The following is a 24,830-nucleotide window of genomic DNA, read 5'->3' as shown; positions in this document are numbered from 1 at the left end:
TGGTTTGGTTTGTTGTTCTTTTGTAGTTTGTTTTTCTTTTTCCTATTAATAAGACAATCCTAACAAACTGCAGTTGCAAACCAAGATGACTTCTCTTCATTACAGCAAAAAGACTGACATTTTATATGAGCAATAAGACTGTGTTTCATCACAAACCTTCTGCCATCCACTTTCCCAAATCATATTGAATTTAGAATGTTCCCTGTTACATAGTCAAGGCTTTGGCTGCTTTAAAGCAATGATATGGTAATTGATTATGTTCTTATTTACTTTTCAAAACTTGTATGTAAACTTTTATGGGTTTTTCTGTAAATTAGGTGTATTTTTCAAATATAAAATTATTTTCCTCTAGGAGTATCAAAAGAGACATCAATCAAACTGGATAATTTTGCTTTGACCATTCAACACTTGAGGTTGTGTGAGGTAAGCTCTTATTCTTTTTCTTTTCCTTTTCTTTTTTTTTTTTTTTTAACATGTATGTAAGTTAGTTAAAGCTAACCTTTTGTTCCTGTTTGTTTCCCAGTAATGAAGAATTCTGTACAAAATTAATATGTTCCCTAAAGATCCTAACTAGTACTCTGAAATTTGTGTAAAGAATTAGGATGCTAATTTTGATTAATTTTCTGTTAAAACCTCAGCTAGAAGTTCATGTAGACACAGCTGGTTTGATGTAGACAGAGAGATACCATACTTACAATAAGGCATAGGTGCAGCCCCTGGTGCTTGATATGTGTCCTGACAATGTCATGCCTACTTACTGAGGTGGGACCTGGCTCATTAGGAAGCCATTTGTACTCTTTGCTTTTATTTGGGAAATTTTGGTGGATGGGCATGCTGAGGTCCCTCCCTCTTGGGGAGCTGGGAATCAAGACTCTAGTACTTCTGCCTCAGGGTCAAATGTGTCCAGAGTGTGAATGTGTGGTAGGACTGTAGGGACGCTACAGCTCTGAACTGTAAATGTTGTTTTCACACCTCGTAGGCTTTTTGTTCTGGAGGAAGCAACGTTTACAAGAGTTCACTCTTACAAGTTAAACTCTTAGCTGGATATTTGCATGTCTGAAATAATTTCAGGTGTAAGAGCTCAGATACTGCATCTATGATTGATTTGAGAAGCACAAATTTGAAGGTGAAAACTTAATATGGGAAAGGAAAACCATAAGGCCTTTTAATATCCTCACAAAACCTGTATATATCTGGAGATTCATTACTGAATGCCTCTGTATTTTTTAATGATCCTTTTTTTATAGGAATTGTGACTGACTGTGGAGCAATTTCACTTGTGTGAATGCTGGAGTAATTGTGATCATTATTCATATAGGTTATTCTCACAGAGGTAGGCTTTGAGTACTAGTTTTATTTAAATATTCTGAATTATTTTCTGAAGCAGCCTGTTTTAGCTCATTCAAATATGCTTATTGTACAGGTGAAACATAATGTTAAATTCTATGAATACTTGTTTGGAGTTGCATCCTTCCAGTATACACTTTGGTGAAACAACAAAGGCAATTCTTTCCTTGGAGAATTTTTTTTCTCACCCTATGTATCAGCTGCTGCATATGGAGCAAGGTGTACCAGAGTCTTCTTGTATTCCTGCCCTTTCTCCCTGCAGTTACATTCACAGTGGGGGGAAAAAGGAGGGGACATTTTTCCCTCCCTTCCACGACCAAGAAATAGTTATGATAATTTAGCCCTAAGTGTTTGAGCCATGGTTCAGTGCTGCTGAATCTAACTGAGCTTGGCATCATTTGAAGGAGTTTGCTGAAGTGTGAAAGACATTGACGTGGTTATGATTAAAAAGTATTGAAAAATTATAGACCACACTGCAAGTGGCCTTTATTCAGGTAGATGAGGTCAAGTCAGGTTAACACACAAGGAACACTTTTGTAATTGATGCTTGTGTACGTCAGGCAAAGACATATTAAGGGTTGTTTCATCAGATGTATCCTCTCCTTCACCTTACTGGCCAGACTACAACTGGCAGAACAAATTTTGCAGTCGTAAAAGTTGATTTAGCTATTCATATTTTTAGAAGGGATTATGTATTGGCAGGACCCCTTCTCTGTATCTATTTCTCTATATCCTATGCCTTTGATGTAATTTTTTTTTTTTATTCTGGCTAGCTGAGAACCTGAGCAATAATGGAAGAAAAATGTAGAATGGGGTATATGATGTGACCCAACAGAAAATATAGGTGTTCGAGGCATGATAAATTTTAAGGAGATTGCTGATTCCTTGAGCAACTGTTTCCATATCTTAATTGTGACTATTAAAAATATAATATAAAGTTTTTAATTTGGGTTCATTTAAAAGTAAAACCAGTATGTTAGCAAGTGGCAAACTTCCAAGCTAACTACACACTTTAGGATGGGATGAATGTCACTTCCGACACTCTGCAACTATGATTGACCCCAATGTATAAATATTTTTTGATACTTAATAATATTTTAGTCACATTTTCATGGCTGTATCCCAGACTATAGATGAAAGCTAAGTATCTGTTTTCTTTTTTTGGCAAACGATGTCCTGATTTTTCCAATCTAAATTGCCCTCCAGGGCACTAATAAAACAAGTCATGGCTCACAAAGTAAATTTCCTGTGTACTAATTGAAAACGGTTTCAAATTTATTAGGGTTTCAATCATCTTCCCAACATCTAATGCTCCTGTTCACAGTGGTCAATATGACTGTTAATACATGTATGAAATTTGAGAGTATTAAAAATAGTTCTCAAGTATTTTAAAATGGGAGAGGGGAGAGAAAACTAAAAAAAACTGAAAACCACATATTTCATATCATTGAACGTGGTTTAAAATAACATCTGAAACTGAGCATTCATTCTCATGAAATATTTGGTTTTATTGTACTGCCAAAACCTTTCCTAAATATGTTCCCAGACGCTAGCTGTAATGTATGATCTACTAGAATTTGCTAGTAGACCTTGTTCTAATACTGTAGAAAAGGCAAGAAAGTGACAACACTGGTTTCTTCTTTTTGCTGTTTCCCTTTGTCCTGTATAAACTGCAGGAGATGGAGAGAGAGGGGCTGTTGAAGTTCTTCAACTTTCTCTCCTTTCAAAACACACCACAAAGAAGTGTAATTGCTATGAAAACCATCCCCCAACAACCCACAGAGAGTCCGCCTTCTGCTCTGTGCTTTCTCTCTCCAAAATACTGTACTGGGAGGGAGGGCACTTGTCAGATTTTCTGGCACCACATTTCATAGCAGAGTTCCTCTAGCAAGAGAACCACAACCTCTCGTGCAGACTGAATTAATAGTATGACAAAAGCATTTGGCCTCCATGTGGATGAGGTCTGGCTGGAAAACTGGAACTCTGTTTTCTGAAAGATTTCAGGGTTTGGGGATTTGTTTTACTTTCTCCATCATGGTAAATCAAATTGTGTAAAGGAAAAACAGGATAGGAAAAAAAAACCAAACAAACAAACAAACAAACAAAAACAACAACAAAAAAAAAAAAAAAAAAAAAAAAAAAACTCCAAACCCCTACCGCCTTATTTTCCTAGTAATACTGATATGTGAATGCTCTAAAATAGCTCAATAGTTCTGAAGATCTTGTATGATTAAAAAGAAAACAAAACAAAACTCTTTTTCTCTCATGTCTCTGATAAATCCTGGAATAAATTCAGTCTGTTTCATTGCTTTTATTGCAACTGTTTAGGTTTGTGAAAATACTTAAATAACGGGCCAGAGCCCAGCTGACTTGATGGTGATAAAAGAGAGAAATTTCTATGGAGGATCATTCTATATCTCAGGGGATGTGCGATACTGCAGTTCATTTCTCACTCTTTTTTTGGTTCATATTGATCCCTCAAGAGGGGGGTGGGGCAAAATCCTGGTTATGAAGTGTCCCCAAGGATGACAGTCTCTGTGTGCTTTATATCCTTGGAGAGATACAGTCTTTCTGATTGCTGTTCCACATTTATATAAATTATCTTCACTGGACCATGACACACATGCATTAATTCTCTGTTCTCATGTTTTGTCTAAATAAAACAGTCAAAGCAAATGTAGTCCTTTGGAATATTCTATGATGGATCTAGCTGAGAAAAGATTTTAATATAAATGTTCTTGAAAATTATTAGTTTTCATTAGGAAAAAAATAAAATTGTTCTGACAAATCATAATTTGGGGATTGAAAAGGGACTCTGCTGGAGAAGTCCCAACCAGCTGTAATGCAGATGACTTTTGCTTCGTGTATGTGCCCTGAAAGCTGCAGTTGGACAGCAGTCCTCATGAGATGGGTTGCAGCATTGGTTGTTCTTTGTATGTGCTGCTGAACCTACTGTCCCTTTCACCCACACTTCCTTTCCTGTTCCATCCCAAAAAATGGCACTCAAAGTCTATGATTCCTATTTTATTTAGTTCCAATTCTAAACGCTGTGGTTTGGGCTTCTCTCTGCTTACAGAGGTATGTTCTCAACTAGTATACCTAAGGGGACTACATTAATATCTGCTAGCTATTTTATCCAGCCACATTTTCTCTGTCAAGACTCATGTTCATGGCAAAGACAGCAGAAGACCAGATGAGCACAGTTGCAATGCTATAAACTAATTCCCAGATGTAGAAGAGACTAGTTGTAATGGCTGTTTTGTACATGTGGAAATTAAGTCTAAACATACTGCAGTCCCTATACGCTTGTGAGCCAATTAAAATGTCAGTCATGACAGCAGCATAATAGATACTGTGTTTCTCCTTCTGTTCTCTTGTATGCATGTATGTGATAGTTTATGAAAAGAAAAAAAGAAAGATCACAGATATTTCACCATCAAATGCTTTCTGCTATGCTTAGTACAATACTACACTTAATTCCAAGAACATTAAGAGATACCCATTGAAGTCCAGTAATTCAAATTTCTTTCAATCCATTCTAAGCAGTAGTTGCACTTTTTCAGTCTTACATATTAGTATTGTCCTACTCAGCTGTAGTAGATAATTTATCATTTTACAAATATTAGAATATGAAATCCATGTTTTAAACATATACATATTTTTCTTGGAAGGATTATACTCCAGAAAGATGGATTACAGAATCATGATGTGATTATAAAATCCATCAATAATCAGATAATGTCTAATGGGATAAATCTTGACAGCCATTCTGTAGATTCTCCCAGATATGAACCTAGTTTTGAAGTCATAGGAAAAACATTTTTTATGCTAGTGGACAGTTTAAACAGAAATGACAAAAGGTCTGAATTTCAGTTTTATTTCACATCAATATGGGAGAGTAAAAGAGCTTCAAAGTTAGCATAAATTATGTCTACTTGTGTACCATTTATAGTGATTGATGAGCGTAAAGGTATTTGTTGGTTGGTTTATTTTGGTTGTTTTTTGTTTTTTGTTTGTGGTTTTTTTTTTTTTTTTAATCTAAATGGTTAAAACTGAGTCTTCTAATACAGGTTACTTTACATTCATCAGAGAAGGTAACATTTTCAGTTCTCCTTTTCAAGTGTTCGGTTTCCTCATTTTCTTTCCTACTACAAAGTAGAGTGTGGGGGGAAAGAACATTATTTTAGAAGGCACTGAGGTTGTGAAAGAAGTGGTCACAGAATCACTGTCCTGCATACTGCCATGCCTTGATGAGCAGGGCTGTCCTATTCAGTGAAAGGCTGATATCTTTCAGTGACAGGCTAATATCTCTCAGTGAAATTTAGCTTTATAAGCAGGTTTGTATTTTCATTGTCTCTAGAAGGGAAGTATTCTTGCACCAAAGCCACAGTTTCAGTTGCACAGCCTGGAGTTTCTTGAAAATGCTGGCAAATTAACATTTTTCTTACACCAAAAAGTCAATGGCTTCTGCTTCTGAGATTTATTCCATTGCTGGCTCAAATTTTGGTGACTGATATTCTGATTCGAAAGTACCATCACGTATTTTCTAGTCCTCACACAGTGTGCGTCTAAAATATTTTATTTTCCATGCAGAAGCTTTGATAAGCTAATATACATGAATCTAAATGAAAAACAGAAAAACAAACAAACAAAACAAAACAAACAAAAACAAACAAACAACAAACAAACCAAAAAACACCCTATATTTCTGTAATGCAAAGGATGATTTAGTCTGGTTAGTGAGCAGCAAAGTCTTGAGAAATCATTTCCTAGAACTAGCAGACTAAGGCTCAACTGCCTGCATTCAGAAAAAGTTAAAGGCTGTGATTATATGTGGATGGAAAATGAAGTCACTGATTTCCCTCTCCCCTTCCATATCTTATCTTTGCATCACTGGTTTTCAAATGGGTATTTGCAAAATAAGCCTCATCCTTTCTGTATAGTCCTTTTTATTGAGACTATGATTGTTGCAACTGCTTTTGAACTAGTATGATCTTGAGGGTAGTAGCTTAGGGGTCCTTTGTTTCTGATGTCTTTCCTTACATTGTTACTTTTCTCCTTATTCCACCTGAGTTTCACTGACTTCTGATCTTCTGTTTAGATCACATATCTGGTCTGCTATTTTGGGTTTATTTATGGTTTTGGTTTTTGTTTGGTTTGATATTTTTTGTTCCAGGATTTGAGAAGTGGAAGGATAGAACTGCTAGTAAGAGTGGATTTTAATGTTGCAGATCACTATCTTCTGTACCATCATAGTCATTTGTGCTTGTTGGAAAGCAATTACAAGTACTTATTGTATTTCAGTGGTACCTCCTACTTCCTGAGTTCATCTGCCACATTTGGTTATTTTGTTGGAGACCCAATCAGAAAGCTAAATTTACAGGAATGTCGACTAAATCTCATTTCTGAACACTCTTTGAAATGGGATGGGGAAATTACAATGACATTGAGCATTCTTAATATGAGATGAGTTTGGTTTCATGGGTTTGGTCCCTAGCACCTTTTATAATTAACTAATTCAATTAACTTCTTTATTATTATGAGATTTACTGAAGGACACTCCCTGCTTAGATAAATAAAGAATAGAGTTTATCCTCAGATATCATAGAAAAATAGCTAGACACCACTTCAAAAGATTTTAATACTTGGAAGCAACACTTAATATTAAAAATTGCTCTGAGGTCACTAGTGCATTTCTGTTCCTCCAAGACTTCTATTTGTTTCAGCAGGGGTCCAAATATTTTGGAATCTGAGTTACATACTAATGCTTATTAGAGAACTCTTAAGAAAATAAGCTATACTTTATCCTATTACTTTAGGGTTCTCACAAAAAATTTCCCCCAAGAAAAAAAACACTCATCAATCCATCTAAATTTCAGAATAACATTGTATATTTTAATGATATACTAGTCAGAGTCAAAAATGGATGAAATAACCAAAGGAAGAAGTATGTGTTCCAATTTATAGCTTAAACTCCCATAAAGTTGCTCCGAAGCCCTTCTGCTAGATTTATCTCCCTATTGTGTTTCCTTTTGTCTCTACATTCCTATGCTAGGAATTAGGCCTGAGAGGGAAAGCTGTGCTTTTAGCCTAGCCAGAGGCCAAGTACCAATCAGTCTATCTGAACATTCCTCTTCTGTTAAAGGCAAACCTCACTCTAACAGAAAATCTCAGCTATGTCCCAGGACAATGCTACTTCAAAGGTCAACATGTCATTCATGTCTAAACTTCAGGGACATAGTAAAACTGACATTTGAAACCACAAGCCACAATGTTTCCCTGGGATTTTTTTCACATGGAACCAGGAGTGACTGCAAAGAGTCACAGTCATAATAAAACGTGGACTCAATGAAGACAGAGGCGTGCAAAAGGAAAGCAAAAGCTAGGCCATTTATGCAAAGAAAAAATGTTTCTAAAATGCCAAAAGAACATTAGTTGCTATTCTGTTCTCAATATATGGTAGCTTGATTCAAGGGGGAAATATAGATTTTTAGGAATGTCAGCATGAAGATAAACATCACACTAGTAGGTCAAGGGGTTGAGGAAGAGGATATGTTCACCACATTTTCTGGCTTTCTGCCCTACCTATGAAGCTGAGCATAGTTGTACAACAAGTTATATGTGGTTATGATAATCATATTTAAAGACATATTGGGTATTTTGTTATTAAAAAAGGACATCTGTATCTCTCCAGGAGGAAATGCAGATTTGTTTCTGAGCCAGCTGACACAGCAAAATGGAAATCTGGACTGTCCTTTACTCAGCTGCACAAAGATCCTCTTCTCACTGCTGTCTATTTTGAGCCAGTGTAGAATGAACTCAATGGTTACTTAATTTGTGCTGACTGCTTTGAGGAGCAGCTTGGATAGGTCTGTATGACCTATGTTAAGTGCCTATTTTTTCCTTTTTCATTTTTTTAGTATAATTTCTTAGTTTTGCATGATTAATAATACAATAAATAATAGAGATAAGTTTCTGTGGTACTCAGAGGTTATTTATACTGTACATTGCTATATACTTTATCCTACCATTTAGAATATATGTTGAATATAAATTTGTCACTTAGCTGTGAAGAGGTATCTGCTTGGAATTCAATGCCATCAAATTTAGGGAGGATTCAGACTGAGATATGTGTTTGTCCCAGAAAAGGTCCCTGTAATTTAACATAGGTCTGAGCTTTTTTTAAAATGGGATATACCTGTATTTGCAGTTTTGATTTTGTCTTTTCTGTTCTTCAGTTTGAAGTATGCTTACATAAGGTATTCCTTATGCGCTCTCATCTCTACTTTTAGCTGTCCTTCGAAATAAAAAATACCCCTCCACCTCTCATAATGAAAGCCATTTAGAACAGATTTATGAGGCAACCTGTGGTTGCTACTGTTATGCACTTTTAAAAGTCACATGGGCATCAAATCTCCCCTTTCCATCAGCTCTTGTGCCCATTCGCTTGTTAAGACTTGTCTTTACAATTACAGACTGGGAAATGTACTGCCTATAATGATGGACAATGATCAAGAAACAAGGTCTATTTTTGCAGAAGTCTCTGTATCTTGTTCCGGTATAGATGGTAGGTGACGATTTAGGCAAGCTGCACAAACAAATGAATACACATTCTCAACTCCCCTGTCAGTGAAGCACTGGCAGTCATTGATTTCTCTTTACTCTTCTTGTCTTCTGAATAGGAGTAGGCAATTAAACAATCTTAGCTTTTTCATAAAGCCTGTCTTCCCAGTTGGAGTGGTGTGAAAGGAAGCTGTGAGGAATATCAAAATGAAGAAAAATAGGGCAAAGAACGAGATATGAAGATTGATTTCTCTTCCTTTAGTGAGTGTTAGCAATTAGGTAAACTGATTTGCAGTGAGGTCATCAGTCACAATTGGAAGCTAATTTGAAAATGGATTACTGTAGGAAGTAACAATTTCTGCTTCGTGGGTTTCAGCAGCAAGTGATTCAATTCTGCAACAGACCTCATAAACTGGCTGAGATCGATGCCTACCTAATGTGCTATTACGCACTGGGCATACTCCAGTGACAGCATGCACAGCTGTGGCTTGAGGGAGTTTCCCTGCTAGGTTTCCTTTGCTCCAATACTCACTTTCCACAGGTGTGTTAGCTGATTATTTTGCCTGAGGGAATAAACAGTTTAGGAGAATTAGAACGGGTGAAACTGTTTCCCCCTCTCTTGAGAATGAGCTTTTCAGGTCTGAGATCAGTGGCAGAAAGTGAGAAGGATTAGTTAGCACACCCTTACCATAGAAAAAGACCAAATCTGCTTTGTGAATGGAGTTTACAACAGCATAGTAGAGACTAATACAGGAGCTCCTGACATTTCCAGTGACAGAAGGACCTGATTCTGCACATAGCAGAAGAAAGACCCTTTCTCCTGCCTTCTCCCCAGATTTTACCTTTTTCCAAGAAGTCCCCAATACCATTCCATCATCTCTGAACTGCTTTGCCATTTGAAAAGTAGGACTACAGCCATATTACCCCATCTACCCTTCTCAGATCCTCATCTTTCTCAGCCCATAGAGGCTAAGGTCCAGCTGAGTTCCCCAGCTAACCTGCTGTGGGTCTCTGTGGATGCCAGAGTGATTAGGGCAGGTTACAGAGAATGGAACTTGCAACATCACAAGGCCAGACAAGCAGCTAATGGGTGGCCATCACCTGAATGGCATTGCTCAGGCATTTACCTCTAATTACCTCTGAAGAATATAGAGACATTTGTGTAATGGCTCAAGTGAGAGACTGAATGTCCTACTTGCCACCAATCCAGTGATAGTTTGGAGGAACTCAGGTGTATGGTTCAAGCAAATTGTTGGGGCAAGATTGAAAGGCAGAGGTAAGGCCCTGCTGGGGTGAAATATCTTAAAGAGTTTTGCATGCTATGAGTGGTAAGAATTCTGCAGTTCTAAGATCAGGCTGAATTAATAAACCTGGAGGAATATGGTTCTGCTGCAGTAAGAATTTTTAAGATTTCTGAAAACTTTCTGCTCTAAGCTTGGTCAAAAGCTTTCAACTAATGTATTTAGAGTTTAATATTGGAGATTCGGTTGGATAAATTAAACACCTTTGTTGCGATATTTCTGTAGTGTTTCCGTGGAATAAATGTTTAATTGCTAAAATGTTTAGGGGATGAGGGGCTTGAGGGGCTTCTTGAGAAAAAGGAGGGAATCTTTCATTTAAAACTGTGAAAATGTCAGCAATTCCAAAACTTAAAATGACAGTCTATAAAAATCCCTTATTTTCTGACAAAGACTTTTAACAAGCTGATATTTCTGAACTGTAAAGATAAATCATGAACATCACCTAGTTACGGAGATGTAATGACAATATAAATTTGAAAGCAAGACATGGATAAATAATTGAAGCAGATAAAAGATTAAACTTCATGCCGTACTCCCAGGGCATGTGCAATTTATGGTTACATTTTACAGTGGAATAATCAAATACAATACCGATAGAAAATATTGAGACTTCTAAAATTGAGACCATTTACCTAGATATTTGTGGTTGCATTAATGACACAACCTCACATAGAGCAATGAATCATATTAAAACTTCAGACCCTTAGGTGCAGTTGCTAACCCTTCTTTTTTCAAAGCATTATTCAGAAAGATGCAATAGAAACCTTAGCACAAAATATGAAGAATTTTTCAAATTAAGTCCTTAGAAACATGAAACATTTCTATTGTCAGACATTAAACTCTTAGGAAGCTATCTGATTACAGTCTTTATTAAGGGTAACCAGACAACTGTATAGTATGGCTAGTGTCAGGTCCCACATGACCAAGCTGTTTTTAAAAGTGAAATTTCATCTGAAAAGTGACTTATATGCATGTTAGAATTTTACTGGGTACTAAGAAGAAAAAAATAAAAAATATCTGGAAAAACAGTTAATATGGTCTCTGTCTCAATGAGCAGAGCCGTATAAATATGTACTTCCTTCCCCACCATGTTTTCCATGGAAAGGAAGCACATCCACCTGGAACAGTGGAAAGTCATAGTGTGCTCTGCTATGTCTTTTTTTTTTTTTTTTTTTGTATCCAGCTGAGGAACTAGGATGTCAGTGCACCATATATTTGGTGCAAACTAGATATGTGCATAGAAATTGTCTCCTGTGTTATCCTAAGTTCTAGTTCCCTATGGCAGTATCAGCTTTAATGCAGCAAATGTAATATTGTCAGGGAATTCCAGAGCAGAGGCTTCAGATAGATGTGAAAAGATGTAGTTCAATTGATTTAGATGTATTTTTACTTATTAAGTTAATGATAATGTCAGTTTTCAGGAACAGCTATTTAATGAGACTCCCTCTAAAAACTCAGAACAATTAGTAGTATTATCTTGGCTTTGTTTTGCTTGTAATTTGCCATCAAAACAACAGGAACAAAGTACCAAATGATGAAGGAAAAATGGAAAATAAAAAATTGGGGGGGACAAAATCCCCCTAATTTTAAGGTGAAGTTTGACTCATTTCTAGGAGAACTCTGTTAAATCAATGACTGCAACAGCAATAAGGTAGATGTTGAGACCCAGGATCCCTTCTGGTGCGGTGTATCTAGCTGTGCCTTTCTGCATTTTCACAGCAGCAAATACACTTTATTTTCCTGTCACTATTTCTTCATACATTTTTAAAGTATGATAATTGTAAAAACTGTAAGAATTGGAAACCAAATCCATGTTTTGATTTCGAAAATAAATATTATGTGTTATCTCCAGAGTTGGCTTCCCAAAGGGGCCTTTGAAACCACCGAGAACTGTAGCCCTTCTTAAGATGTCTTTCGCTTCATAATTAATAATATTACGTAGAAAGTCTCTCGCTCACCTGGTACAACTTTCTGCTTACCTTTGGCAGCAGGGTGCTGAGTTTGGCAGCTGGGTGGACTACACCTGTTTTCAAAGCAAGGAAGGGGGCTTATTTAAACCAATTCTAAGTTGATAATGATTGCTATGATTGGATTGTGGGGTCACTTTTATACTGCAATCATATGTCAACATCTTGTTAATAAACAAAGTGACACTTTGTGACTATTGCATAGCAAATTAGAAGTGAGGTAAAATTTCCTGTATTTTCCTTAAAATAAAATATGTGATGTCAGTGACACTGACTCTCATTTTCTGACTCTACAAACTGAAAGAGACTGGTTAGGAGATTAGATGTAGGAAAATTAGTTTTAGATGAAGTGTTGGCTAAACATGTCAAGTAAAATTCACCCCTGTTAAAGGTCCACTGATCACATGGGAATAACACCAAAGACAAAATTTTTCTAACCTTGAAAACAAAATTTCATTTTATTTCTTAACTATTTCCTTCAAAAATCTTACCTGAATTTCAACTTTTCAGTGTGCCTGATTCATCTATGCACAGAGTGACAGAACTGCAGCAAAGACTGAGTGGCAAATTGCCTTTGCCTTTTTACCACAAACCATATTAGAAGATGAGAAATACTGTTGTCCTTTGTTCATGAAGTCACAAGTGCTCAAGCACTTTGCCGACATCTTGCAGAATGGAACCATCAGCCACATTTGAGTGGGAACATCCATATCTGATGCAACCAGCTGAGGCTTTATTACTTTCTACAGTTGGGGATCATGTCCATGGCCTTTCTCATTCCTTCTCTAGACAGGGAGGCTTTGAGATACTTGATTTGTAACTAATCGTGACTCACAAAACCTTTAACCAAGAGTGTTGTCAGATGTACTGGAGACAGATCCACAAGTCTTGATGTAGAATTAAATGCATGTGCTCCCTGGTCCATTTTGCAGAGCAAAAATGGAGGTGCCCAGTTTGTGTAACCTGACATAGCTACATTGAGGTATATGGAGGTATGCTGAACTGTAGTACCAGAATGTCATCTGTGGTATTTCCATCACAATTCTGGTCTTGTGGATATATCAAAGGTATTAAAAAAAAAAAAAAACAAACAAACAAAAACAAAACAAACAAAAAACAAAACAACAACAAAAAAAAAAAAAAAACAAAAAACAAAAACAAACAGAATTAATCTAGGATCTGTCCAACTCTAAGTCATGTACTAGATGTGGTATATGAGGAAGTTTCAGAAAGAATGAAGGAGTACTAGGCAGTCTGAGTGTCTCCTTCCTCAAAAGTTCTCAATTAATGTGTTCAAGGCATTCCATAAGTCAGGTTGACACTTTTGTCATTTTAGCTGTATAATAAGTATCACCTTACTTCATGAGGACTGGTCACTGAATTAAGCTTCTACTGACCTCAGATGATATGGAATAAATGTGAATAAATCATATGTCATTGCTGTGTTTGCTCTACAATACTTTCCCACTAGCCAACTACCCTGAAGATATAAGCCTGTTTCCTAAAATATTCTATAGTCAAAGTCTCAATGTTATTGTTCTGGTGGGTTTTTTTTATTCACTGTACCTAGTCACTTCAAAGAGGGAATATATCATGGCTGTTTGCATGAAAAAATTTCAGCTTCATAAGCACATGGAAATATTTAAAATTAAATACTGTATTAGATTCTGGAGAAACACCAAGTTCTTGTTGTGTATGCTTCTTCATTTCTGTGTATGAACATGAATACAAAGCAAACCAGTATGTAAGCATTTGTATATGAGTTTTCCTCTGTGCTTCTTTAGAGACCATTTGAAACCCACTATATCTATTACGTTATGAACCAAATCTTACTCCCCCATATCTAATCCAACATCCACAACTAACTTTTCAGGTATTTAAGAGAACATGGATTAAAAAAAAAAGCATGTCTTATGTAAAAAACACCAGTGGAGAAAATGCAAGGTCTTGCACATGGGTTAGGGCAATCCCAAGCACAAATACAGACTGGGCAATAAGTGGATTGAGAGCAGCCCTGCCAAGAAGGTTTTTGGGGGGTCTTGGTTAATGAGAAGCTTATCATGACCCGGTAATGTGTATTTGCAGCCCAGAAAGCCAAACATATCCTGGGCTGGATCACAAGATGCATGGCCAGCAAGTTGAGGTTGGTGATTCTCCCCCTCTACTCTGCTCTCGTAAGACCCCACCTGGAGTGATGTGTCCAGATCTGGGGTACCCAGCATAAGAAAGACAGGGACCTGTTGGAATGAGTCCAGAGGAGGGACATGAAGATGATCAGGGGACTGGAACACCTCTCTTATGAAAACAGGCTGACAGAGTTAGGGTTGTTCAGCCTGGAGAAGAGAAGACTCTGGGGAGACCTTATAACAGCCTTTCAGTATCTACAAGGAAGCTGGAGAGGGACTTTTTACAGGGGTGCGTAGTGATAGGGCAAGGAGTAACAGTTTTAAACTGAAAGAGGGTAGATTTAGATCAGATGTAAGGAAGAAATTCTTTACTATGAAGGTGATGAGGTAATGACACAGGTTGCCCAGAGAAGCTGTGGTTGCTCCCTCCCTGTAAGGGTTCAAGGCCAGGTTGTAAGGGGCTTTGAGCAACCTGGTCTGGTGGAAGATGACCCTGCTCATGGAAGCAGGGTTGGAATGAGATTATCTTTAAGGTGCCTTCCAACCCAAAACATTCTATGATTCTATGAAAATAATGTCATTAACAGTTAAAGCCAGAAATACTTAGTTTCTATTGACTGTGACTCAGAGTTTTGGATCCTATTACATCTTATAGGGTCATGAGAAATGCATATTGGTTAGTAGACATCTTTTAAGCAGTTACAAATCTCTGAGTGGGAGAACAGTCCATTAGGTTTCAGAAAGCCAATGGCAGAGACATTTCATTCATACCACCTGCCCTAAACTCCTCCTTTTACCATCCCCTTGGATATTTGTTATATGAAGGAAAGCCAAAATTGTTTGGACTCCTCATATACTCTTTGTAGCTTCCTTTACATCTGGGGAATCCACAGGTATTTTTTTTTACTCTTGATTGGTTTTGCTCTTATAACATCACAGAGTTTGCCTGTGGATTTGGCTTGTAGTCATTGAAATATCCTTGTATAACCACACTCTTTTCTTTGTAAATAGTGACTCACTGTGATTAATTCTCTGCCTGGCAGATAGTATTGGCAATAGACTAAGTGGGATGAGAAAGCAAGATGTTAAATAACCACCCACTGGATTCATAAAGGACTTCTAGGAATCTAGAACACAGTCTCTTTCCAATAGGCTTAACCATGAGTTAGTCAAATTATTTACATATCAAGATTTGATATTAAGTGAATGTCCAATCTATAGCTACTGACCAAATCAACATCCCATCATATATAGAACAGATAAATGCACCGTTTCCAGTATGCGGTCTAAGCACACATGATACAGTCTGATGAACTTCAAATTGTTTATATAGTGGTTTTCACATGAATAAACTCTGGAACCTATCCCTAGTTTAGCTCTTATGACTTAAAAGAAATGGAACAAAAAATCCAATAACTTTCAGCCCATATCATATTTTTTCATTCAGTCTAATGAACAAGAGGGCTGGAGTGCCTCCTCAGGTCTGCTGTAGCTGTGTTTAACACAGGTCTGTAAGATTGGAGGGGGAAAGTGTGTATCATCATCATATAATGTAAAGAAAAGGTTTGATACCCAGCAAAGACAGAATTCATATCCCACAGTCCAGTGGCTTTGTTTGGAGTGATGTGCCAACTGGGTTTAATATGTAGCCTGTCCCATTAACCCTTGAACTGTTCAGGTCCTCTGCTGACAAATTTCAAGATAAGTAAAACATTCAAAGCAAGGCAGGTCCATAATGGTGCATTGCAAACTGCCTTCAGGCTCCCTCTCCTGGACATTTATACATCCATGTGCTTAGGAACCTGCCGTGTTTTCTGCAATAGTACAGCCATAGGTAATTCAGGACTTTACAGCACATGCTTGCCTTGCGTGCCCTGCATACTATATCATGATGCACGTAATTACACAGGTCTTTTAGTAGGTAAATTTGATATTTTTAATAAGCCCTTTGAATTCAATCCTTCAGGTGATTTTCTAGTTATTGGCTGTTTGTTCATTATTTTGGGTCCCTGTTTTAAAAATTATTGCTGCTATGCACTTGCATTTCAACATTTCATTTAATAGTGAGGGTTTTTTTTTACCTTGTTCTATTAAAAACAGTCTAGAATATTATTTTGTTTCCCCACACGCAGGTGCTATGAGGGTTATTTATACTTTAAAGATATATTTATAGTATGGTCACTACAATTTCATATTCTCCTCCCCTTCCAAATGAAAAAAAAAATATGCATTTTTATTAATCATGAATGGTTTAAGTTTGTCTATTTAATGCATCTCCCAGGAACTTGAAACACCTGTTGTGTTAGCCTATGCCTTAGAAGAATGGAGAGGTTATATATTAGACTTAGACTTGTGGATTAAAATAAAGCTTTTCTTTATAGGAGTTCCACATGGGAATGACTGCTTTAAAATTCTATAAAAACAATGAGAAAATTTGTTTCCAGCCCCAACTACTTTATAAAATAAAAGAAATTAACATGAAAATATAACTGAAACAAAGTTGACAAAAAATGAAGTGCCATGGGAGAATCACAAATTTTGCCCTGCCAACAACATTGTGAGACCTGCTGTTTTCCCTGTAGGTGTCCACATGGCTTTGATTTTCTCCTGATTATAAGAAAACATAAACATTGGCAAATGTAGTGAAGAAAGAGTGCTGACCTCACTGTGTGAACTAACACTTGATGCTGTCTGCCTTGGTAGAGTCTCAGTTTGACTATAAAGATGTATTCATTTGGTTTTAATTTGAGGAAATTTTATATTTAAATAAAATCAAAATGAAATTGCCTTTGTTCAGATTAGTAAATTGTGACAGTTGAGTTTTACATAGATATGCTGGCAGTTAACTGCGTCTCTGTCATTGTTTTGGTTGTTTTTTTCCTTATTATTTAAAGGAATATATATATAACTTTGTTAGGAGCATGCAAACAAAATGTAAAGAAAAATGAAGAAAATCTATGGTACAATAAATCAATACTTTGTAATTTTCTCTGTAGCTTGTGTACAATGGGAGAATCAAATTTAAGGTCATATTCAGGGCTGTAGGCAGCTAGTTGCATGAGACAAGGTGACAGATTTAGTCTTAGAAAACTTTGGCCTCCTGGTATTGTGGCTGCAGTTGCTATTTGTCTAAGTTGTGGTGTTGGCAGTGAGAACAGATTTATGCACATAAAGCTGCCATTCTATTAGGGCTTTTATAACACAAAGTACACTTCTCAAGTTGTACCTTGGTCTGAAAAGAGCTGAAAGAAAGAAGCAATTGAGTACCAAGAGAATGGTACCAGATGCTGGCCTTTTGACATCAACCAGTGGGCCATGGCTGAGCACTTCCTCAGCAAGCCCTGCTTTCAGCCACTTCAGCTACCTTAAGAAACCTTCATAATAAAAAACACTATCAAAACCAAAGAGTTTCATGAGCTCCATGTGAAAAAAAAAAAAAAAAAAAGAATTAACTAAACAAGAAGGTGATAAAACATACAGCATGCTTCTGTATTCAGTTCCCAAGCTAGATGTAGGTTTTCAAAAGACTGTTCTTACCTTTCTAACACCAGTAAAATCAGTAATTAGACTTAATGGCAGGGCAGTTGGGAGACTTCAGAGGGACTGTGCTAACCAGAATATCCTCTAAATAAAGCACTTGGGATGGGCTTCAGGAAATCTGCCTTCACCTTCCTGCATCTGCTGCTCTTTTACTGTGCATCCTGAAACAAATATATTAAATTGTTCATGTCTCAATTCTCCCTCTGTAAAATGGGGATGATAATTTTTAACTTCTTCTGCCCTTTCATCTGTACTTTCTGTTGGGATTGTAGGTTCTTTGGGGCTGAGTGTGTTTTTTACATCTTCAAATTCCACAAGGGCGAGGTGAAAAATCTGCTCGTAAACACAGAGATGCACATTAGGAATAGACTCCTGTAGTTTCAATTAACTCCTTTGCACTTCTACAGTACCTTTTAGCCACAAATCTCCAAGTAGTTTACAAACAATGCACAATGTTATGTTCAACCTCACAATACTCTTATGAGTTCATTAAAAATTATTGCAGTTTTGTAGATGTGAAAAACAGAGGGACATCGAAAGTCTGTGTCTTTTCAAAGTGCCTGTCCTCTGTCCTACCAAATAGACCATCCCTTTTCACCTGCCCTCTGCCAAAATATTTGCAAAGTAATTGTATGGGGAGAGAGTAGAGACACGTCAAACTGTAAGTGATGCTCCCTCTCTAATGAAAACCACAGACACATATTGCTAAACTATTACAACAACAGCATGCAAATAATATAAGTGATGAAATATATGGAAATCAGTTTCAATGGTAGAAGTTGAACACACGCTTCTGTGGTTTGGATACAGAGAGAGGTAGTCTTCTTTAATGTGTTAAAGGGTCCCTTCTTGAGTTATGACAACTTTATCCTTAGGCTGAACTGTGTAGAATAAAGTAGAAATGGGCAGCTGAAACACAGAAAGAGAGTGAAGATTGTGGAATCTGATTTATCCCTGTTGGATGAGTCCTCACCACTACCTGCTCATCAGATGTCAGACACAATGTTCTGTTGACACCTACCCCATGATAGATTTAGTACTTTCATCTCCACAGAAATTTCTTTTCAGATATGAGCTCAAATTAGATCATTATATTTCTTTGTTATACTATATATTCTTCATTATATTACATATAACTATATCTTTGTTATATATTCTGCATTATATTATATAACATTTCTTCAGGGAAAGAAATGATGTCATGCTGAAAGCTGAAATCTTGAGACCTGGGTTATGTTCCCACTTCTGCCATAGGCATCTTATGTCACTCAATTAAGCCCTCTCAGGCTCTGTTATTTTCTGCTTTGCATGTTACATAATTCTTTAGAAAATGCTACAACTAGTCCAAGATGAAAATTATTTCCTTCTGTTAAAAAGACTATCACAGGACAACTCTAAGTATGTGCATGTGCATCTATCCATATATCCAAGCAATTAGTACAAACAAACAGGCACATATGTGCATACGTCTGTACAAGTTTATATACCTATAAATAGGGACCACTTCTCCATTATGGAAATTCAGTCACCTCTCAGACAAAGAATGGTGGATGTTTTCTGCTAGCAGTTTCTCAATGATCTCTTAGAAGAGAAAGTGAAGAATAGCTTCTCCAGTTGGGACCTCTTCGAGAATTTAAGCAAGCATAATATAATTACGTAAACTGGAAGTAAGCCAGGACACTGGGGTTAACACCCCTGCTCAAGTGAAAGGAGCCAGGGGACTGTTCACAGCTATAAAAGTGGTCAAGAGCTGTGGTTTTAGGTTACATCCAAAATACAGGTAACTCAAGGACATTGCTGAAAGCATTGCATTGAGTACAAGATTCACTTATGCAGAATGGCCTTGCATATTTTTAGTATTTACAAATACTTGAAGCAAGATATTTCAGTTGTTGCTATTTGTGATACAGAGAGGTGAAGCAGTTGAAGACAGAAGGAAAAATTTTCAGTTAAAGCCAGTATTCAATTCTTATCTGAGTGAAACCGTGGGGACATTACCCTATTATTGAGAGAAGTATTAGACTTGGTTTCAATTTAATTGTGCACTGTTAGGTGCCTAGCAAATAAAATGTGACTCTTTCGATACGAACTTGCTGTTATAGAGAGATTCCTACATGGTGAATATATTTTCAGTTTTGTTTTCTGTGACTGTGTTCTGCCTGAGTGTTTTGCAAACACACAAAACTTACTTGGAAGAACATGTTATGTTAAAAGGGAAGTTGCTGTACAGTAAAACTTCTAAGCACTTAAAAGTTTTTATAAAAAAGTTTAGGAAGGAGATTAGCTGTGCTGTTGAGCATTTTCATTAGCTTTCTTGCTTCTGCTCAGCTGAACTAAGACTGTTTGGGGTTCAGAAAGCGCATGCCCTAAATGAAGTATGCAGATGGATTTGAATTATTAGACATCCTTAGATCACATCTAAGTTAAGTTGCACTAAATTAATTTAGAGCAGTATTGGTATATCTTTTTAATAATTACCTAATGGTTACACTATTGCTTCAGGAAAGACAGGACTCCTTGTTTCCACACCACAGTGCAGTTCCTTCAATCACTGTCTTTTGTGACATATTCTTGGTGAAGTGATTTTTCATCTATCCTGTTAAATTTAAGACAATTTAAGACCAGCAATGCAGGAACAGAGGGATGTGACCCATAGGTGTCCATATCTAGAAATCAGAACACTCAACTGGGAAGGGGAGTCCTGTTTCTGTGGGAAGGTCTTCTCCTTTTTGCCTACATCATTCTTTTTTTTTTTTTTTTTTTAACCTAGTGGTGTAAAATGTGAGAATGCTTTAAACTGCCTAATCATATTTAATCCAATAGGTATCTTTTCCTTGATAACGCAGTGTTTCTTAAACTTAACTCAGTGATTTTGCTCTAAAGAAGATGCAAAGCACTTATGCACCCAGTTCCAATGGCAATGGCTCATATTGGAGTGATGACTACAAACTGGTGGGGACAGTAATATTTTACAGGGGAACAGCTGTTTCTTCCGGGAAAGTCTGTTCATGAGTTACATGTACAACTGTCAACAGAGATGTGCAGAGCCAACAATACTGATAGAGAACAAGAGATACTAGGTACTTTCAGAGAGGAGACTGCCTGTGCAGAACAAGTGTGAGCCTTAGGAAAACATCAGTGAGAGATGTTTATCTCCACTGATGTGAACCGTGCTGCATTTTGCTGCCTTTCCCTTCCTTCTCAGCCAGACACACTCAGCTTGGCAGCAGTCTGGCATGTACACCATGGAAACTTTTGCAGCAGCCTGTGTACAGCTGTGGTCAGCAGGCACACAGGTGTTTCTGCTTGTATTTTCTGTCTTGCCAACACACTGGCATTGATTTTTCTTTAAGGGCAGTTGGGACTTTTGGCAATCCCACTCGGATGTTCTGCAGATACAGGGTGAGTAGAGACCACCCAGCAAGAACAAATTAAATCATCCTTGTTCCTCACTGACTTCCTCGTCGTTCTCAGCCTTCAAGGAGGAAGTCAAAGGGAACAGGTGAATCATTTAGGAAATGTTTCTGTATTGGCATGCTTATTTTACTGTTTTGTAGTTTAGTCTGAAAAGCTTAAGCATGGCACCTGGTGTTCAGTGAGGTCCAGCCTTTCCCCGGTGATACTATCAGATCACTGAGGCACAGTGAGGTCAAGAGACTGTCCGCAAGGTCATCCAGTGACTCAGTGCCACAATTCAAACTCAGTCTCAGCATCTGCTTGACTCTTGTTTATTTTGTTCTAACCATGAGACCCACCCTAAATTAATTGGTGGGGAATTCAGTGCTGGTTGGATTAAGTAGGTCCTATTATGTTTGTGACAATAGCATGTCAGTGTTTTCATGATGAATAGAGGAAATCTGGTACATAACATCAATTCTTATAGAAGAATTCAGTCCTTATAGGAGGAACAAGCTTTAGAAACTCAAACAACCACACATACACAAACAAATGAGAGACAATCTTGGGGCTATTCATTGATTCAGTCAAAGACAAGTTTTCTTTGCTAATAGCTCTTGTGCTTCTGAGGCATTTTCTGCTGTGACCAAGGTCAGCATAACATGGCAGGAATCACTCTGGTACGAAAGGGTACTGACAGTTCTGTTTTGTATCTTTCTTTCTCTTTCTAGATCTCTCTTTTTATCTTTTCCTTTTTTGAAAAATAGAGGTTACACCAAAGATATATCTAAAGTTCTTAAGTCCTGAAAAAGTGAATATTCAAAAGTTGAAAATATGATGACTTCTCTCAAATAAAACAGTCTTTAAGGGACAGAAAATAATGTACTCACCTTTATTTTATGTTTTACATATTCCCTTAAGACAATATACAGTTCTGTTAAATGTTTTTCTGTTACTCAATCAACAAGCTCACATCACGTGGGAGAAAGTGCTAAAGAGAAGGAGCTAAAACTGGAAGAGTGTTTTATGACTAAAGTTTCTTGAAGCATGTTTCTTAAGCCACTAGTTCCTCGAGGAAACCAGGACTCCCAGTCTTGTCAAAATAGTGCATAAAATAATTGGATATTTATTTATTTTCATATACTAAATGCTTTCCAATTGTTAGTGTCATATCTGTATATACACAAGAAAGTGTTTTGAGGGATGGGAGTTCTTAAGAAGATGAAGTAATTTGTTGTCATGGGACATTTTTATATCATCCAACACTAATAAAAGGGAATTGCATAGGTTCATCTCATTATATTTGGAAGATAGTAGCTTAAATTGAGAATATATTTTTCCTTTTGTAAGAGTACACTTTGTCTATTACTGTCAGATATCACTTTTTCCTTCCATCTTTGCTGGAGTCAAGAAGCTGAGCCCTGTTCTAGATTAATCTCAGGGTGTAAAATTACCCCCCTGTAAACCATGAGGAATTTGTCTTCTTTTGCTTCTGGAAATAGTCCTTCTGCTTTCATACGTTTTGAACAGCTTGGGCATTTAAAACTCTACAAAAACAAAACACAACACAGCACAGATAGTTCTGAGAAGAAGGTAAGAGAGGTCACCATGACAGGCGTCAGTCACATTTCCTAACATTATTTTGAGAGAGACTAGGTTACTGTAACAGTGAGGGTGTCAGGACCCTAGGCAGATTATAGCAGAGTGTATAGGCCTTTGTAACTTGCTTTAGCAGATATATCATTTTGTTCATCTCTTTAAAATATCTGTCTTCTGTTTTGTTTTCCACTGCAACCAGACCCTAAAACACATTATTATCCTCCCACTTTTTAGTGAGATTAATTCTGGAGGTATGTGACTAAGTTGGAAAGTTAGAAGCATCTAAACCTTGTGTATTCTTACATGATTAAAATGTACAGATTCTTATTTTCCTCTATAAAGAAGTATTTTTAAGCAGTTTCTCATTCAACTCTTTACTAGCTGTTTTAAAATGCTTGGGAATGAAATAGTGTGCTTGCAACTAAGTGGCAGCACTTGTCCTGGAAATGAAAATCACATTGCTAAAGTGTTTATGGAATACATGGAATGAGAGCATATAAATCACGGTCTTTCTATGTATAGTTCAAAACCAGTCATTTCAAACATTGCAGGCATTACAATAAGTTTTGCTGAAAAATAATTCACCATTTCATGAGGGCAAGTGGGATGGCACTGACAAAACTTTTACCACGTGTAGCAAAAAGATCTAGCTTTATGTGCACCTAAATAAAGAATACACTTGATTAAACTTCATTCGTGAGCTTCTTTTAAAAACTTCAAAGATATCACTTGTAACAACACTGAGACATTGGTGGTCTGAAGATCACACACTCATGACTAACTCTTCTTTAAAAAAAGGGGGAAATACTACACTATATTTACACTAATAAAAATAACTAAATTTCCACAAAGTATGACTCAGAGTGGGACAATTTTTTATGTTCCTACTTTGGCAATGCTGTCAGTTAGTTCCAATCTTTTCATGAATTTGCTTTTATAGCAGAAAATGCAAGTGGTCAGAGGAGATTATAATGATGTCTGTTCTACTGAATATATAAATGAATTACACTATTTTTTACCATTTCCAGAAATGGTGTAGAAAGTCTGGTTTTGTGAATGCAGCTTTTAGCAGCCATAACCAGATGGAAATAAATTAGAACTTCAACTAACCCAGAATCCAATGGGTGGAAAATGGAAATTATTTGTCATGAACTTCATATTTAAGATTCTAAAAGAATGAACTCCTTTGTAGACATAAATATATCTTGCTATGGTATTGCTTTAAATAGCGAAATAAGTTTATATTTTCAAACTAGATGGTTCTATATTCTGTTTTTTTTTTTTTGATTTGCCTTATCTTCTATTGTTTTGTAAAAATGGACTGTAATTTCAAATCAAGAATACCTGAAGTCAGCTTCCACATGCTGTTCCCAATTGCTGTTAGATAACTGTGTTCAACAGGAGAGTATTTGGTTTCTCACTGTACAGTGCATAAATCTTATGCAATTGCTGTTTCAATTTTTCTTTTTCCTTTGAACTCTTGAATGGAGGGAAAGAATTTCTTAAAGAGTTCAGTAGGAATGTCCCATTATGAAACATCAATCATCAAATGCCCATTGTACATGGAAAGTGAGGTGACTGTAATAAAATTGACATAACTAAGCAAGCAGCATCTGACCTTTATGAGTCAGAGCTTATGATCAGAAGACCCAGTCTTCCAAACCTTTAGGAGTTAAGAGTTATCATCTCCCCCAAAAAATACCTCAGTAAATGAAGTGCTACATATGAATGTATGTGATAAAAGAGGTGGAATAAATTCTTCCCTGACCCTTAGTAGGGGAGTGTTGACAGAACAGAGGTAGAGAGTGACTTTTGAAAGGAAGGAAAAAAGGAATGTATCTTTGGGCCTAGATGGGAGCAGCTGCTCCCCTTATCTTGCATCAGTGTTAAAGTAGTTGCTGTTCCTGCCATGTCAGCCAAGTCACAACACAGCATGCAATGCTGCCTGCAGTTGTTGCAAAGAAAAGGCGCAACGGGTACCGTCAAAATGT

The 24,830-nt window shown here is 36.9% G+C and overlaps 1 protein-coding gene across 2 annotated transcripts in view; it reads left to right on the top strand.

The window, feature by feature from the left end:
- SEMA3A (semaphorin 3A) overlaps positions 1-24,830 on the top strand; it is a 336,738-nt gene that overhangs the window by 95,302 nt on the left and 216,606 nt on the right. For both annotated transcript variants that reach the window (XM_032985231.2, XM_032985232.2), the window contains exon 2: positions 353-423. The gene's annotated coding sequence lies outside the window, so the exon portion shown is untranslated. The remainder of the gene's footprint in view (positions 1-352; positions 424-24,830) is intronic.

The sequence above is a fragment of the Tyto alba genome, unplaced genomic scaffold (genome assembly GCF_018691265.1).
Source record: "Tyto alba isolate M040663 unplaced genomic scaffold, T.alba_DEE_v4.0 Super-Scaffold_2, whole genome shotgun sequence".
Lineage (NCBI taxonomy): Eukaryota > Metazoa > Chordata > Aves > Strigiformes > Tytonidae > Tyto > Tyto alba.
Note: the sequence above shows the minus strand (reverse complement) of the source record. Positions and strands in the feature narration are given on the sequence as shown.